We start from the raw sequence: 18,742 nt of genomic DNA, 5'->3' as shown, positions 1-18,742 counted from the left end.
GTAAAACTAAGAAATATTCTGGTTTGATTCTGGAAGGTTGGCTACACGTCCTGCAGATGAAGTTTTCAAAATATGCTTTCAAAATAAAAAATCCTCACTAAATGCTTCTTGAAAGAGTAAACAGCCAAAGCAGCTTTGAGCTTCGCTTTGTGCTACAATTGCAATAGTTATCTGACCCAGCCTCACACCTCCCAGCCTCTAACTCTGTAACAGGTCACCACAGCATAGTGTTACATGCTATAACCTTGCCCTGCCATTCATGCTTAGTGTGGTCACGGCTTGATTTCTTACAGCGTGCTGGAACTCCTGGACAAATTTCATTGCTAACAGGGGAAAAAGTCAGCCTGACAAACTGAATGTTTCAAGTGCAAGCAAAGGAAGACAGAGTTGCTTTTTATATATATATATATATATATATATATATATATATATATATATATATATATAAATATATACACACACGCACACACATACATGTGTATATATATATATACAGGCACACTCATATACGTGTGTGTGTGTGTGTGTGTGTGTGTGCATAATATCTTGTTAGGTGAAGGCTTCTTTATGTTGCATTTAAGACTTACAGTGTTCTTCTGAGAGAAAAGCAACCATTCCCATTGTCAGAGAGCTGCAACTCAGCCCCCCAGTTCAGTATGAGAATGCCAAGTGAGCCATTTGAGCCATGTGATCTTCCAGCTGCACAGCATCCCATTCATCATATGCTTCAGAAATATAATATGTAAAGCTGGAAAAAACAGAAGCTGCAGAGGCAAGAAAAATCAATTAGCAGGAAAGCCCATATATGAAAAAAGACCTGCACAGAATCACCACATTGCCATTTTAAATTTCCCAGAGTTACCTCCTCCCTCCTTTTGGGTGATCTTGGAAAACATTCTCTATATTAGGATGAGAGTATAGGAGTCTTCTAGTCCCCTAATTAGGCACTGGTAATTTAACAGAACACTGCAGGACTCAAAGCATACAAGGTAGCACTAAGCACAAAGTTGGCTTTATACCCTTTTCTCCACACCCCTGCCCCACCAAAAATTTCAGATATGGCAAGCCTCAATGTTAGGAAAGAGGCTGTTATAGTTTGCAAATAGTTTCCATCCTGGAAGAAGGCGCACCCAACAGAATTTAAACAATGCATGCTGCAATCTCAGTTACAGTGGCATAAATTAGGCTCAATTCCACTGAGGTCAGAACAGTTATATCAGTGTGAGACACATGAGGATTGAGCCGGATTAACTGCAATAGAGTTAATTCCCATCTACCCTCCCGTAAGTTAGAGCAGAATCTGGCCTCTAGCTTTCAGTTGGACTCTATCCACATAGTGGGCCAAATCTAGTTTTGAATTTCAAGAGAATAAATGTGGAGATACTGATTTTATTGGAGCTATTCCCAGTTACAGTAGTGCAAATTTTGGCCCAGAGGCTATTTAGAGTCCAGGCACCGAGCGGTGGCCAGCAGTTGAGGTCCCATCATACTTTGGCCTACATGGACTGGAACATTCAGAGTGCAGACCGCAAAAGCAGTTCTGCGTGATTTCGGGTACCACATTTCAGACCTATGTTTGATGACAATTATTTCTCACATGTATGAAGGCAGCAATTCCAGAAATGAAGCGGACGTGGAATGCACTTACCTACCTAGTTCCTCTCGCACCCCAGGAATATTTTTTGACCTGTTAACTACTGGAACCTGATCCTCATGTAATACAGGAAATGTGTAACGGTGATACCAACGACCTTAGTAAAGTGCAAGCTGTGAATAGCCCTGGTGAAGCTGAGCAGCCAGAAAAGACAAAAATGTTGGTATGCCAGCTGTTTATTTCTAATGCAGGTGACCGGCTTTTAGAAATATTTAAAGCAGCTAGAGTATACTCAACCCACTCTTCATTAATGGGAAAAAGGAAAGAAAGAAGGGCAATAAAACATAAGAAGTGCAATGACCACATATAGTAACAAACATGAACAGCAAAGATTCTTCCTTTGATGGCAGGAGCAGCGATATAGGCAGTGGCAGAAAGGCAGAACTTAGCAAAAGGCTTCAGAAACAGTGGTGCAAGCCATAGGATTTAAATGGGCACCCAAGGAGGAGGAATACTGCCCCTGTTTCCCTTCCCTGGAGAGGAGAAAGCAGCACCAGCTCAGGGTGCTGGGGTCCGTCTGCCACCTCTTCTCCCAGATGGGTGAAGGCTGTCTCCTTCCTGCAGCAGCTCTGCACAGCTGGGTGCTCACCATTAGGGTAGTAATTACAAGGTGAGTGAGAAATGTAGCTGTATACTATCAATTCCCTAATAAGCGTTCTCTCCCATTATTTAAGGTTGAACTGATGCAGAGCTTAATGAATCACTGTTTTCTGACACATAATAAATATACCGCACAAATGAATTTCAGAGGGAGTGAGACTCAGGAAGAGTTTGAATGGAATTTAGCAAATAGTCCCAGATGAAACAATGCAGAGAAAAAAATGAAAATGTCAAAACCCTTCATTTTAATATTTTCAAAATGGAGTGTTTCATTCTAGAACTGACAAAATACTTCCAAAAACTTTCAAAACAAAGCTTTTTAGTTGCCCATTTTAAAATTGGCCTAAATTTAAAAAGAAAAGAAGCTTTAAAACGTGTGAAACAGCCCAAGACCAAAAATGAAGCCATTCCTTTGAAGCTGAACTAAATATTTGGGGTTGAACAAAAATGATACTTTTCCTGATTATTTTTTATTTTGCCAACATTTTTTAAAAGCTCAATTTGACCAAAACTAAAATACAATTCTGCAAAAAAAAAACTTGTTAGATAGAACCATTGACTAAAAATTAATGCATTACCAGGCTTCAGTTCTAGGTAATCTTCTGCCCAAATAAAGACTACTTGAGTTTAACGGAGCAGAGTCAGGCTCATAACTTTCCAAAAACTATTTGAGCTTATTGATTTATTTTTAATTGGAAAAGCTGAAGAGATTTCTTTTTATAGTGGTGAAGTAACAAAGCCTCCATCTGAAAAATCCCAGTCAGAAACACTTCTCTAGCCATGCAAATAGTAGATTGAGGTGCTTGAAGACATCGCTGTTCCCTACGGTGCTGTATCAGAATCAGTGTCCTGCTTAGCCCGATCCTGGAGCTCATTTTTCAGCCCAAGCTCCCTGAGCATCCCTGCTGCCCTGGCTTGCTTGCACTCAGGCCCTAGCCTTGCAGGAGGAGCGGAGGGAGAAATCAGCTCACATCCAAATTCTGCTTCACAGGCAGCATAGCTGTCACGTGCTGCAGCCGTTTGGCTGCGTGAGCTCCTGTCCCTACTTGAGCTCAGCCATGTAAGGCAGTAAGATGTGGCGGTTGTGAGCCCCCTCACAAAGAGCGTGGAAATGAAGCACCAAACTGCCATCCTCCCGAGAGGTGCGGCAGCAGCACTCCAAATCAATACTTTCAGCCAGAAATATTTGGCTTGCAGGTGTTTGGCTTTCTGATGAATAGCTCTAATTTTCTACAGAAAGCAGATACTTTTTTGTGGAAAAAATATTCTCACAAAATCCAATTTTCCCTTTAAGGAACAGATGGAGATGGAAAATTTTTAACCTATAAGATGTAGCAACATGTGTGATTATTTTTTCCCCAAACAGTCTTTTCTACATATCCATTGACTTGCCTTGCTACAGAAAATTGCACTAAATGTCACTGGCTCTGAGCCTAAAACATTGCCAGCTTTCCCAAGCTTTATCAATGGATTTATTAAAGATGTTTCTGCATGCGGACCTTGCTTTTTCTTATATACCGATCCCATTAGAGGTAGAACAACGTAGTACTGTATTGCATGTCACTGGAGATGATGATCATGTTCCTGCGTCGGCCAATGGAAAAAAAGGGGTGCTTGCAAGGACCTGTAGACACAAAGAGCACAGAACAGGTCACCAGGAAAGGGGAGTCAGGTTTCGTAGCTATCTCAGAGGTATAAAATATTTTATTACCGATACACATGTGCAGACATTCTGGAATTTATTTACTTCCAAAATAAAAAGCAAAGACATATTATCATAATAGCAGAAGAAATTCATCTGACTATGGTTGGGATTTGTTATGATTCAATCAGCAAAAAAAAAAGGAAAGCCAGGGTCAGAGATCACCCCCTCCCCACCGTCTATCACAACGGGTTACCATCCTTAATTTTACCCAACTGTGTCATATTGTGACCAAATATTGGAGGCTTGATCCTTAACTTTGAAGTTTTTCTCTTTTGTGGAATTAAGCCAGAACCACAAAATTTTTGAAAATGCAGTGCTTGACTGAACTGAATGCAGTTTTTCTCTGTGAACATAAAACCAAACAGAAAGCTTTTGCCCTTCCAAGGGATGGTTTTAAAATTGTCTTTGACCCTGTTTCTTTGTATTTATATTGGCTTTGGTTATTCGATTAAAACTGTAGGAAATCTAATTCAAAAGATTACTTTTAAAAGACAAATAAGGAAACTCTGATATTTTTTTTTTTTCAAATATCTCCTGCCTTTTTTCATAAATGCTTTCCAGATTTGGCTTGACATTCTTACACATTTCAGGATTATCTGAAAGTTAATTCAAGTAATACTTTTTTTTACATTGGCCCTGCTTTTTACTATTTTGATGTGTCAGTATTAATTGATTTTAAGTGTTCTCTTTAGGAATATTTGATATAAAATAGAGGTTTTGAAGGTCAAAATCAAATATACACATAGGTACACGTATGTATACATATATATACTTACGCATACATATATGTACATATAGGACACAGAAATTAGTCATAAAAATGTAATATGTGTTCAACTAGCAAAACACAATAAACACATTATTCATTACTTTAAAATTCTAGTGACCTTAGTGATAACTTTTCCTGAATAAATAATGTCGACTCTAGCCACAGTAAAGCTTACTGAGGTTCACAAAGTATTTTAACAAAGCTATGCCTAAATTCAAGAGAACTTCACAGAGGCAGGTTTCAGTGGCTGATATGAAGGGAGGACGTTTTCATATCAATAAATATGGTGGCGTCTACCAGGTAAAATGTAATAATCCTCTGAGTGCTACTTCCCTCCCACTAATGTGTTGGACAGTTTCGATTAACACCATATGCCTGTTCATAGAATGAGCGGGAAACGAATGTAAATACAGAGAGAGAGAGAGAGAGAGTTCATTTTGCAGCGTTGTTTTCCCTGCATTCCCACTATCCCTGGGCTAAGGGTTGGTGGTATGTACAGAATAATGGAAGAGGAGGAAAAGAGCCCCAGGAAGAGGTGGAAGAACAGCAGAAGTGGGGGGAGGAAGAGAGAAGGAAAGGCAAGGAAAGAGTTACAGAGAAATTATGGGAACTGGGGGGCAGGTTAACTTTTGGTAGAATAAATAGACAAGGGGGATTGTCCAGTGATGTTGAGGAGATGGTGGTGTTCAAAAGTCACAGCAGTTAAGTCAGAAAGGGGAACGGTTCTTGTGAAGATGTGGTAAAGAAAACGGGAAAGATGAATTATCTCTGTGTATAAAGATACACGGGTAATGACATCAGCACAGGAGGGAGATCTGGAGTGAAAGGAAAAGCATGAGCATCAGAGAAGTTATGAGCCACTGTTAAAAGAGCCAGAACTGGGGCCTGTGTGCCACACTGCTCCTATTGCTGTGCCACTATGTGAGGTAAGGAAAAAGAAGGGAAGCAAACAACTTGGCTTTTAACTCTACATGTCAGCCTTCAATCCAAGCTTCAATCCAGTCATTACTGTTAACCTTAGCTCTAAATGGACAAATAAGTCTGGCTTAGCTGGCCATGGTGCAAATAAGCTTGCAACCTCATCAGAGAACAGCAGGTGTGTTTAGGGAAGCTCTTGCAGCTGCTTCCTGATAAATTGAGGCTTTCATTTTCTCCCGTATCCTCTTCATGTCCTCTTCCCAGCTTCTGAACTTGCCTTGCTTTGCCCTCACGTGGGGATTGTGCTCCTAATGCTGAGCAGGACCTGCCTATGCCTCACCCTGTCCACAGTGTTTCTCTAATGTAGGCTAACAGCAATCCATGGCAATCATTTATTATAAACTAGGTGCAATTGAAGTTCTGTTTTCCTTTTTTTTCAAGATGAGCTCTGGGCTGGTCTGTTATTTGTGAAAATGGTTCCATCTTTTTCCTCATGACTTTTGTATTTGAGAACCTAAGACTAATACCAATATTCTTTTCAGCCTTTAATAAAGAAATACGTTCTTACCAGAGGAGAATGCTGGAGTAAATAGCACCAAAGTAAGCAAAATATTTGCAGGTCATCAAGTTGGTTCTGTTTTTAAAGAAAATATGGGCCAGACACATTGCGGGCAGATTCATTGCAATCCATCTCTGGTAAAATAATGACAAAATACTCATAGTTACTCAATTAAAAATACCAGAATTCAAACTAAATGTTGTCCATAACAAATGGTTCAGCTAGCTGAATCCATGGGGTGACAGCGACAGCTATAATGAAAATCAGCAATGCTATGATTTTTTTTTCCTTTCAGAGAATTCATAACATGTTTTTAATTAGAGGGAATCTAGTTTTCAAAAATCATGGGACATTTCTGTGTAACCGGTCTGCCGCTGTCTGGTCCGCTAGTGCCAGCAGGAGTGAGCATTAAAGGTGGGCCTGTGTCCCAGGGCCTCAAACCCTCAAAAAGGGGATGTCTTCAACTCCAACACTGCAGGTTTTCCTGGGAAAAAGGTATCCTCAAAATAAAAATTGTGTAGTGGTCTGTAAAGGAGAAGATCTAAATAATGGTCTAAATACTACAAACACTGAAATTTGAGGAAAGTTCAGGCTCAGAGCTGAACTGCAAAGAATGGTAAGAATTGTAATTTTTTTTTTTTCCCTCAAAACTGAAGGAGGGCAGGGATTCAATATTTTCTCTTAATCCTTGCTTAGATAAAATGGACTTCCAAGAGTTTGGCTTCAGTTCTAAACTAGCAGTGAAACAGACAAAAAGAAGCGAGGAGAAGGGAAGCGTTTTCTAACAAAGTTGAATAAAGCTGCCTTGCCAAAACTGTGCAGTGGCATGGCAAGGTACATTATAAAGTTAAGCGATTGAGCCACCTTCTTGGCTGCAAGGTTTCTGTCTGAAGGCAACTTGCTCTTATTTTGGTTTCTATGTTCCTGAAGCCAGCAGGACAGTTTCCTAAGACAGCGCACGGGGTGAGGGGAGCAACATGAACTGTGCAGCCCTCTGCTCGTGACAGTTTCACAGAGCACACAGGCTTGCCTGACAGCAGAAATAGCAACTGTAAAAATGATTTACAATCAATATTTCAGGAAATACTAAGAGATTTGCATCCTAATATATAAACTAATTTGGAATAGGTAAAAACAAATAAAGCTTGATTCTAAATTTTAAACCTTTTACCTTGTTTTACTCCTGTTTACAGTTTAAACTCTTCTTGCTCCACAACCACAAATCTTCAGTGCCTATGTAAAAAGCAAGGGGAAGCATTAGACCTTAGACAGGTGTAGAACTCCGAGGCTGATGGTTCCCAAGCAAAGAAAATACCAAAGTCAAATCAGAGTCTATGTCTCTTTGTTTAGAAAGTGCAGAGATAATGTTTCCAAGTGAGAATTTATATCTTACAGTCTTAAACAGTGACTTTGATCCCAGTGACGGTTAGGCTATGACAGAGTTTGCCCCCCAAATAATGTTATTTTGTTAAAGATGCATAGATACACACACACAAAGCAACAAAACCATACTTAATAGATGACTTCAATAATAAAAGAGTCAATAATAAAAGAATTAGAGAATATAACTGAGATCTTTTTCATAGGAATGGTCCCGTTTATGTCAATGGAATAATTTGCTACGATAAGGGTTTAGAGGATTAAGTCTGTGTAACAACCATCTGCACTCCTTAGGTTTTATCCTCAGATAACTTTATTCTCTAGCAACAGAAAGAAAATGCCGCGTTGACAGGTAACCCAACCTATTTCCAAACAGCATGCCAAGTCACTGACTGCTTGGGTGTGACATTTGACTGGAGTTGCTTTCACGCTTTAATTTATGCCACTGCTCTCACCAGTGCCCTGTTTCCCCTGGGCAAATTCCTGCAGACACATTAGCATGGAGGCTGTCACGCTGCTTGTCCACTTGTTACAGCTAAGCTCTAAGCTATTCAGCCAACACCCCGAGATTGACCCCAACCAAGGTGGTGGCTCTACATGCTAGAAAAACATGGGGAGAAGACCCTTACCGCTGTAGCAGTTACTACAGCAGATGCCACAAAACTGATTATTGTTACTATGAAAATACATCCTTATTAAGACACCAAATGTTGAGCCTTCTGCAAATATTTTAGTTATGCAAAATAACCTTAATTACAGTATAATATTACTGCTATTATTATACTTAATAAATTAATCAATTTTACAGCTTTTCCCTAACAAGTGTTCAAAGGGAGACTAAGACCAGACTCCAGGATTTGCCATTTCCCAGTAGCCACAAGTAACAGTGTCTTTTTTAGGCAATATTCTGTCTATGTAATAGCAGTTTCACTGTAAAAATTTATAACCTGTTTCTGATCAAAGTATTGTAAAATCATGATGCAGTTAAGGATTTTTGTCAGACACAATACGTCAAGCTTTATTTTAGTTTTATTTTTTAGTAGTTTAACTTTCAAATCAGATGCATTTTCTTAAAACCAAAGAGAAAATCCCTCCATTTTGCAATGAGCAGCACAGAGAGAAGATAAGAAACCTTATCAGCAACATTTGCAAAAACATATTTAGGGTCAGCATCATAGAATCTGGCTTGTTAGGTGTCTTTGCTAAAGACAGGTTTCCCCAAGAACCTGTGCAGAGAATTAGATTTCTAGAAAAGGGTACCAAAGGAAATAACTAAGAAATGAGATGCCTATGGATGGAGCAGGGCTTAGGCACCTCTGTATTTCCTTCCCCAGGGGCTTCTCAGATGTGAACTTTGTCATGGAGTTGCGTGTCTGATGCGGTGGGAGAGGATTTCAGAATAATCAGCAGATTCTTCTCAGTCAGAGCAAGAACTTCCTTACCAGCCGAGTGCCCCATGCACCTGCTAGCTGGCTGCCCTGGACTCAGAGACAGGCTCTCTTCCTGCTAGGGCATTTCAACCTGGTCTGAATACCAAAAGAGTCACTGAACCAGATAAAGAAGCATTGCCAACCTATTTGGTAGTGGGTAAGGCACTCCCTGGCATCTGGGAAACTGTGATTCAAATATCTGTTCTGGAGTGGAGAACGTCTAGGGCACAGAAAATGACAGAGAGGTAAAGTAGTGAGGAGCCAACTCCAACCACTCAGGAGCTTCAGCTTCAGTCAGGGCACCTAGAAGTTGGTTAGCTGATAGTCAGCTTTAAAACCTGGTCCAAAGGGACCACAAGGAAACAACAGGACAGAGTTATCTGTGTAGATGTACTGCAAATCCTCAGGAGTGTCATGCTGACATGAATCCTCATCTCTTGCAGGCAGATTCCTGCTGCTTCCCGGTAGTGCTGCTTCTCAAGGTGACGTAAAGGAAGAGGTTCATCAAGGAGGGGAAGCAACCAAGGCGAGTCTAGAGGAAAAAGACTTCATCACCCAGTGCAAATCTGCTCAGACAACTCCAGCCAACGTGCCTACCAAGTTGTAAGACAAATGTGGGGAGAAATATGGTGAATAGTTTCTGGATTATGCGTAGTGGTATCATGTATCAGCATGATATTTCAAGTACCTTCTGATTAGCATAAATATAAGGTTATCACAGAAAACTGTTGCTGTAAATCTTCACAATTTAGCATTGTAACGTTCTTCCTCTTGCCTCCTGTGAACAATGTGATGCAGAATAGGGCCTGTTGTTGGAATGAGATAACTCAAATGCTGTGTGCGTGCACTGAAACTGAGCTTTCACTGTCACGTCTCTGCGGCACACAAGAAGGAAATAAACCCCCCGGAAAGAGTAACGTTGACTTTCAGAGGAAGAAGTGCAGCATGAAGCCATGAAGTTTTGCTAGAATTGGATAAGCTGGACATAGAGCTGTGTGAAGCTCACAGCTTTAGTTTACCTATGCTTCAGCAAATTTTGCCAGTAGACTGGTTTGCTTTGCTTGATTTCCCACCAATGAATTTCAGATGTATATGGGTTGGAAAATCAGAGCTAGTACTGAACCTAGGCAAATTTTGCCACATTCTCTTTTCCCTTGCACATTATCAGCACACAGTTAATCTCCTGCTGTCTCTGACAGTGTAGGGGAACAGTAGTATCACGTATGCTCAGAATCGTCACACAAAATGTTTCAAGAGCAAACAAGGAAAAAGACTTAGTGCTGACTTAATATGACCTACTACCACAGCACATCCAATGTTATTTAACTGTGCCTAGAGAGAGCGTACCAGATTTTGTCTGGATGAAGGACTTGCATGGCTGGTGGGATCTCAAAAGCTGCATGCCCGCCAGCCATGAGCTTTGCTTTGTAAATACATTCCTCCCATCCACCAAAGAGCAGGCCACAGTTATTGTTTCAGGTTGGGTGGGATAGAATCACCTGTACACAGAGCTGAGCCAGGGTAACAGCAGGTGCAATACTGTGTGTTTAGTTAAATTGTTTTTTGCGTGGAAACCCATGCAATCATTTAACCCAGAGCTATGTTGGATCGCATTGGGGCGGGATCAGGTGCAATTACCATCAATGCCCAGTCACACCATTGCACTGTTTTAACAGAGCTCTTTCAGATTAACTCCTTGCAGCTTCTACGTATAGAGAACCTTTTCTCAGAAACTCCTGTTCTGGCCCTGCAGGCCAGAAATGTGATTGGAGACTGTCACAACTGAGACACGGTGGCTGGTATAATGCAGTCTTCTGACATGCGTGTTAGATAGGTTCAGCATGTCTTCTAGAATAATTTAGCACTCCACGTGCAGTGATTAGCACAGCTATAGCCTGCAGCGGAGGCTTCTGCTTTCCCAACATAGACTTTTTTCCTGCCTATTCTTCATGTCCCACACTCACAGCCCTGTATGACCAAGAAGGTGCTTTTAGAAGAGCGTTCTGTCTCCCAACAGTTGCCTATGAACAAGTATTGTGATTACCAGCCTGCTACAGCAGCTTCAGTAATTAATGGCATTTCAAATCATCATGTTACTTTTTGTGAAATGACTATATCATGCATTTGGCTTGTACAAAAAGTACTGTTCGGTGAGAGATGTAACCACTGCAAAGAACATTTTTTAAAGAATGTTTATATTTCTTAAGAATTAAAGAAAATATATGACATTTTCCTGTATCTATAAACAACATGAAGTCAAATAAGGTATTGTGCCAATAATGATATCAAAGTCTTGTTGAAAAATGAACATGAAAGCTCAATTTTATCAAATCATTCATATTCCAGATTTTCTGTGGGAGCCAGCCTAGGCTTTAAGGTGTATCATTTCTGCAAGAGAAAATTATTATTATTTACTTTTTTTTTGAATATGAAAATCTAAAAGATGTACCCAGGTAAACACGTTTTCCTATATCTTTGCTACAGGAACTGAATCCATTGATTATATTAAATGTCAATTGTTTTCCTGGCCACTCTCCCACAGTGTGGAGAGCCATTCAAATCATGTTTCCTTGAACATTTAGCAGCTGGCAGTTGCTGGCTGCAGACTACCTGCGAAGAAGACACTGTGCATACAAACAAAACACACCATATACACCTACTCACGTATACGGAAGAGAATAGGTCACATTTATCCCTACATTAATAAGTATATCAGCTTTCATGGTGCTGGAACAAAGCATCTTCACTAGGCAATTACTCCAGCAATAAATTTGCTGCTATTACTGATTTTGCAGGGTACGTTTCTTCGAGAATAGACAGTAGCTTCCAGTATCTTTGTCTACTCTGAGTGCAGCAATAAAAAGAATTGATCAGATGAGTACTGAAAATGCAGTTCAAATGTAGTACAAGTCTCTACCTTGACCGTTCTAGCAATATAGACAGGATAAATGTATTCTGCCTGTCTGATCACCCTAAGGATATGGGTCTCCTACTGGTATTAGTCTGGTGGGCGCAAGAAGTAATTACAATTGTGTTTGTTCTGCAATGGTAGTTTCTTTGCTTATTGCTCTTTTTTACCCCACACTAAGAATGGAGTTTGCAAGATCACAGCAAAGCAATGCTGTAGCACCAGAGTAGGTGATAAAAGGTGATAAAAGTATATAGGCAATTATTGTGTAGTGCAGTAAATACAAAACTGAAGTAGCTACGAGTTGGAAGATGGGTAAGGAAAGAAAAAGAGTTCAACATGGAGAAATCTAAAACATACCACATGGAGGGCCAACAGTGATGGAGAGATCTTCCTGACAATACTAACACCAGGGCTTTGTGGTGAAGGCAGCCCAGCCCAGAGTCACATATTACCAAATTATTTCATAGTATTCAGCAACATTCTCACTTTACAGTACTTGGGACCCTGGCTCAAGGTGAAATTGTGGTGGAAGATGTGGTCAGAAGTGGTGGTGGAAGTCACTGCACCTGAGTAACTGACTATCCTGGTTACTGCTTCCAGAGGTTCCAGGGTAAGTGTATTTACTTGTCAACTTCTAATTTGCCTTTAGAAAAAGTAGCTTGCATATATGCACTGTCCTGCAGTTCCCTGGTCTGGCGCAGGTGGGAGGGACTCTCCCTGCCCGATTCATCAGCTAGCACAGCCGGTAGCGACAGGATCCAACCAGCTGCAGGACTATGATTCTTTGATACGGAAATATTACAAAGTATGGGTCTCCTTGGTACTTTCCCCACCACCTTGACATACACTAGCTAGGGAAGCCATAATTTAGATATGGGTTGGTACTTAAAACTGCAACAAATTGCTGTCAATAATAATTAAAAAATGGGTTAATTAAATACACGGTACGAATAGGAAATAAGATTAGAGGTGACACTTAGACCAGGAGGCCTTTTTCAGGCTGTGGAAAAAAATAGAACAGAGTTATTTTTCCCATAGCCTGGAGAAGGCCCCATGTCCTAAATGTCATTTCTAATCTTGTTTTCTATTTTCAGTGTATATTACACTGCACTGCTAGTGCCGCTATAGTTAAAGCGGTGTCAGTGTTTCCATTATAAACCCCTATTTTCAGAGGTTTGTAACTCAACCATAAAAATTTTGCTCTGGGCTGAAACTTGGCAAACAAGTAATAGAACTGAAACATATTTAATTTTTTTTCTTCCTATAATTCAAAAGAAGATTTATATTTTAAAAACAAATTTTTACAAGCCATTAGGCTATAAGAGAAACGCACAGCGTGTAGAGTTTGAAATTACTCCAAAAGTATTGTTAACAGCTTCTTGGAATAATTCTAAGCTTTTTTTTTTTTTTTATTCCAATGCAGATATACTACAGTGGCATTTTCATTTTTAAGAATGAATAGTTATACAATCAGGTCAAATCATTTGAGTTTTAAAACTGTGAGTAAACATTTATAGGACTGGGTCAATAATCTGCATTTTATAAAGGCTCCTAAGTACATATTTACATGATAAAATGTAACAACACTGCATCACAGACAAATAAATCAATAATGTGCTATTAGAAAACTTCATAAATGTAGTTACACGGGCCAATAATCTGCAAGTTTTTTCACATGAAAAGGGCCTCTATTTAGCTAAGAAAACCTTATTCATGCAGAAATAATCAGATCTGGTTCATTGGTCTTTCCTTTTTCCATGTGTCGTGGTAATGAAAGAGTTGTATATATAGTTTGGCTAAGATGGGAAAAATATGATAGATGGCTACTGAGGTTTGACGAGCACACTATAAGACTGTGGAAGAATTAAAGTGAGACAAAGGGGTTCTGGCAAGGATTGTAGTAATATCATAAAATTGTGACTACTGGAAAATAACAACCAGGAAATCCTGCCAGATGACTGAGGAGCTGACAAACAGGGGAAAACCCTATGATTTGGAACATGAGAAATAATACCAAGGTAAATAATAGAAAAATATATTTGACAGGAAAGAACCACTAGCAGTATGGATTTAATTCTTACATGCACTTTGCACTTATTTTCTGTGCTGAAAGACACCACCATTTCAGTAGACCAAGACTTTGATTTTGCAATTGGATCTTCACCAATGAATCCTTTTAGAAAGTTTTCTGGAGAGGAATATCTGACTCAGAATGCACATATGAAGAGCAAGAGATTGCAGTAATTTTCTTCACCGAGGTCTAAATAAAAACCCTGAATGGTAATCACATTGGGAGTATTGCAAAACTAGCTCAAGGGGCAATCCAGAAGTGCTAATAAAATCAGATAATAAATTTCTCTTCATACCAAACTAGATAAAGACATCTTTGGTTTAAGGCATGTTTGTAACTATCTGTATATCCTGTTGACCTTTAACATGTCGATGATTGTACTACTATTTAATAACAAGGAAGACAACTGTCATTACTCTTTTTTATAGCCTGTCTTGAATTTTATTGTAAATGCTGGTATTGGTCCTGCTTCAGGTATTCTCCCTAATTTATTTATTATAGATGACAATTTTCTAATAATGCTACCGTAGCTTCAGTTCAGTTCATACCTTTAGTTTTATAACCCCAGTTTAAACATTACAGGGCACACTTTTATAATCCCTAGAACAAAGTCCATTAAAGCCACTGAGAATCACTTGAAACCTGGTCCAGATCCTGCTGAGGTGAATGGCTCTTTTGCAGTTAATTAATTGGGAATGATTTTTTACTCCCCTTAAAACTCCAATAAAATCTTCATTAATGTTTATGGGAATTGTAAGCACGCATCCCCTTTATTTAAATAGCTAAATCATCCTTCATATCTTACAATTTAAAATAAAGATTCCTGTTATATGTGTGTGTAGTCTGTCATAAGTTTTATTCAGCGTAAAGATTCCAGTGTCTTAGAACTGACAGGAAGAATCTAAACATTACTTCTGTTGTCCACCTCCTTACTCCCCAGGGTGTCTCATTAATTTCAGTGAAACTCCTGGAGTAAGGTACAGCATGGAAAACAATATCAGAATCTGATCCTCGACTGTCAAAAAAAAGGGGGGAGGGTGTTATTCTATCCATCTATTAAAGGAATATTTATTTAATGTTATCCACAGTCCTGGCTCTTACAGGAAATCTTATCTCTTTTTCATAATTGGCCTAGCTTGTAAAGTTGTAATTGGGTAGCTACTGAAAGACCACAGAAGCTATTTTGGAAAATGTGACTGAAAGCTTATTTCTTTGAGAAAAGAGAAATGGAAGAGACTAATCCTAACATAGTACAGAGTGAAAGAAATATCTGGGAGATTTCACTAGTTTAATATGGTAAAACACAGGAAAGTATGCACACTGTGGCCTAAATTCCAATCACCTTTCTCATGCAAGAAACATCATTGGGTTTAAAGCGACCAAAGTTTTTGATCCTTTCATCTTTTTTTAATCTCTTATTCATAGTTGCAGTCTCAGCACTATGCAGCTCTCAGTTTAATCACTGCAGCTTTCAGGAGGAACCTCTCAGTGTTTCAGCATTTAAGCGTTTAGTTGTCTAGATTTATGATTGTTGCTTTGCCAAGGGATAGGAGAGAAGTCTGGGCTCAGAAGGAAGATGGATCCCTCCAAACACACAGTAAACACTCGGTGAATGAAAAGGCACATGACACCACATTTTGTTAAGGAATTTACGGCAAGTGACCTGCCCCTTTTCACAGTGGCATCAACTGTATTATTCATTCCACATAATGAATTGGTAGGTTATGCTAATCTGAAGAGGAAAGCTATCAATTGTATATGTCCAGACTATCTCTCCCATTGATTTTGTAATTGATGATGAATGAACATTTTGGGAGGAAGAGATTGCTGAGGAGGAAACTTCATGTGCAGAATAAAAATGTTACAGTAGCCTAATCAATTAGGTACGGTTGACAAATGGGTGCAGGAGAACAGTACAAAGTACTGTGCTTTAGTCGTGGTCAAAGAGTCAGAGAGAAGATGTCACATGATATCTATATTAATCGTTCCACGGGTTAAATGTGATCTGTTGCATCAGCAGGACCATGAGAAAACTGTTCAGTATCTCAAAATCACGTGTCTTTGATGCTAACTTGAAACCTACTTGCTTTGTTCACCAATAAAAATGTTGTAATAATGCACTGGATGCCAAGATCATTTGTCACTTTAAGCTTGGTAATAGGATTGAAAGCCATGTAGAATATCATTTTAGGTAACAAATAGAACACTTTGAACATAGACTTAACCAATCTTAAATGTCAGGAGAAGAGGAAGCAGGTAGTACATCCTCTCTTTAGATGCAGCCTGTGCAGAGGTTTATCTTTCCATCCCCTTGACAGGCCTCAGCCTCTCACTAGCACCAGCTGCCACGGGGTGAAGTGGCAATACATATAACCAACTTAAATATTCAGCTTCAGCGACGCAGTGACATTTGGAGGGACAATGTACGCAGCAAGTTGTAACATTTCTTCCTAACCAAATCTAGAAGCCTGCTGCAAAAATGCAACGCTTAATTCCTCGAGTCTGACTCATGAAAATGACCGCTCCCTACACATAGCTCTCCATGGACTTGACTGCAATTATTCATAAGAATGACAGCAGTTGGCATAACAAGGTCATGCCTAGGACAACGTTTCCACAATGCACCATACCAGACAGCAAACAACGCTGCTTCAGTTCTTCAGGAAGGTTCTCCTTACTTTTGGGTGGGCTGAAGGGCTTACGTATTTGTGTGTGTGGATGTTTATAGACATATAACATGTACAGCTTTCATTTTATTTCTTTTGACTTCTTTGGAAATACAAAGCAAAACAAGACTTTTGGAGTGACTAAGAAATGTGTAGGTGAGAGACCTATCGGTTATTAATTGAAGGATAGCAAATACTGAATTCTTACAAAAAGCATTTCTTTTCCTGTAATCATTCAGCAAAAGGAGTTGTGCGACAAAAGCAAAAACATGTATTTTCATCTAGGCAAGACTGACTTACTGAAGGGACTTTTGCCTCAGTGCAAATTAACATCAAACTCGGCACACTGTGAAGACGACAAATCACTTATTTCAGCATAAATCAGGGTTAACTTGCCTGATATCTATACTATCCTAAAAAGATCTGTTCTCATGTAATTCACAGAGCCCTTCGGAGAATGTGAATTGCTAAGTTAAAACTGTAGGAGCTGCCTAATAATCTTCTGCCATGGCACTGTTCACCGTCGTATATCACAAATAAGCAAGAAAAGGACATGTCTGTGGGTTTGGTGGGGTTTTTGGGGGGCGAGGGTGGAGGGGGCGGGGTGTGTTTGTGAGAGTCACAGTCTAGCCACCTGTACCATGTCTCTGCCACACATGGCAAACAAAGCATTTACATGTGTGCATATAGAGCTGTGCTTTGCAAACCCATACAAACATGCTCATCAGTGGGTTCTTGCAGGGAAACCACAAACACTAGAAACACTTTAAGGTAGGAGATCAGATCTGTGGAAACCCCAGCGAACAGTGATCTTCCTCTAGTCATGGTGCTTCGCTTTACATACTTTTCAGGGGTGCACTGGGATGATGACTACTTTTAAGATACTGTTTACTCTCACTTTGGACCAAGGAGCTCTGTACAATTTATAAAGAAAGAATATGACCAGCTGCAGGCACAAACAAAAATCTGGATTTCATTAACTGGAAACATTAGGCACATTAATGATACCTTCTAAAAAGAATTGATGCTCCTTAAAATAAGAGAGTCCCCCATCAGGGGAACTCATCTCAGGACAGTGCAGTTGCACTGATTAACAACTAGCGTTAAGAGGTAATAGAAGGGAGCTACGCGACTCCATCGTGTTTTAGGTTTTTGTGTGCCCTATGACAACGTCACCTAGCGTCAGTTCAGCAGAAAGTAACGCGTTGTTATTATACGTGTTATCTCCAGCTGGGCACCAGCAATCTTTTTTAATTACAGGCAGGCAGATTCCTGAAAAGGTATTTCTATCTACTGGGAGGACATACAAATTGTATCAGTGATTCTTACCAGTGAAAGTAGTCAGAAATTTTATTCATTTCAGTATTTAAGAATAGGTACAATACTAACTGGGTTTTCCTATGTATAAAAGGCAAAAAGAATAAGCTATATTCACTTGAGGGCTTGCGTGTTTGTGGACTGGAGCTGAATGGGAACTGAACTGAAATGTTTTCTGGTTTCCACAGTCCTAACTCTGTCATACATCACTGGTTTCATTGAACACAGGTAGTTTGGGGAATGTGGGTTTTCGTAGTTTGAAATTTGTCTTTCTCAAAGTGTTTTGTTAGCATACTGATTTCCCTGTTTCCTAGCACATGCTGCAGACTGAGTTAGTAGAGCGGGTACTAGAGAAGGGAAAGAGAGAGAAAGAAAACCTAAATGTCATACTGAAGTTTAGAAGCCCGGAAGGCAGGAGACAGACCATTACAGGATCAAACTCTAGGAAAAATCCTTACCTGTTACTCAAAAGTACACAGCAAAGCAATTTAAGATGCTTACTCTTTATGTGCATAGATAGTTGTCCTGTGAGGTGGTATAACAACAGCTACAGGATTTATTTTCATAAAGCAGACTAACATCCAAATTAAACTTTATAGGGGAAGAAATAGTAAAACAGACAAGATAAATACCATCAGAAGAAAGAAGGAGCTGTAATTATTGGTGCATCTTTTCACATGGGAATTTGGGCACAGGTGGAAGGAGCTTGTTATTTGATTTTACAGCTCTACCCCTTCAGCCATTTCATAAACAAACTCCCAT

At 39.6% G+C, this 18,742-nt stretch overlaps 1 long non-coding RNA gene across 1 annotated transcript in view; it reads right to left on the bottom strand.

Annotated features, from left to right (window-relative positions):
* Positions 1 to 657: 657 nt before the first annotated feature.
* Positions 658 to 18,742, bottom strand: part of LOC148050850 (uncharacterized) — a 168,955-nt gene continuing 150,870 nt past the window's right edge. The window contains exons 3-6 of the long non-coding RNA XR_015700709.1: positions 7,377 to 7,438; positions 6,215 to 6,339; positions 3,754 to 3,878; positions 658 to 764 (exon numbers count right to left, since the gene is read on the bottom strand). This is a non-coding gene — a long non-coding RNA (uncharacterized LOC148050850). The remainder of the gene's footprint in view (positions 765 to 3,753; positions 3,879 to 6,214; positions 6,340 to 7,376; positions 7,439 to 18,742) is intronic.

Source organism: Nipponia nippon, unplaced genomic scaffold (genome assembly GCF_047370975.1).
Source record: "Nipponia nippon isolate SJK-2023a ecotype South Korea unplaced genomic scaffold, ASM4737097v1 scaffold_7, whole genome shotgun sequence".
Classification (NCBI taxonomy): Eukaryota; Metazoa; Chordata; class Aves; order Pelecaniformes; family Threskiornithidae; genus Nipponia; species Nipponia nippon.
The sequence above is the reverse complement of the archived record's forward strand: the minus strand, read 5'-3'. Positions and strand labels throughout refer to the sequence as shown.